This window comes from Alexandromys fortis, unplaced genomic scaffold, assembly GCF_014885135.2.
Source record: "Alexandromys fortis isolate MF-2015 unplaced genomic scaffold, M_Fortis_MF-2015_v1.1 scaffold_68, whole genome shotgun sequence".
Classification (NCBI taxonomy): domain Eukaryota; kingdom Metazoa; phylum Chordata; class Mammalia; order Rodentia; family Cricetidae; genus Alexandromys; species Alexandromys fortis.
Window position 1 is genome coordinate 6,366,027 of NW_026067948.1, and position 390 is coordinate 6,366,416.

Sequence of the window (390 nt, forward strand, 5' to 3'; positions counted from 1 at the left end):
AGGATGTACACAGTGGGTTGTGGGGGCAAAGACAACCCAACCACTTACACAGTGAGAGCGGAGGCAACGATGAGAAATTTCTCCAGAGTCTTGTGGGTCAGATAGCCTGACACTCAAAGTAGTGAACAGCAAAAACCCCTGTGTCAAACAATGCAGAGTGGTGGAGGGGATACCTAAGATTATCTTCTGACCTTCAAGCTTGCAATGTGGTAAGTGTGTGCCAGTACTCAGATTCATGGAGAAACAAACACAGAGATACTGACACAGACGAGCATGCACACACACACACACACACACATGCACAGAGGCAGAGATGAGAGACAGACAGAAGGGAGAGGGAGGGAGGGAGAAGGGAGGGAGGAGGGAGGGAGGGAGAGAGAGAAAGAGAGA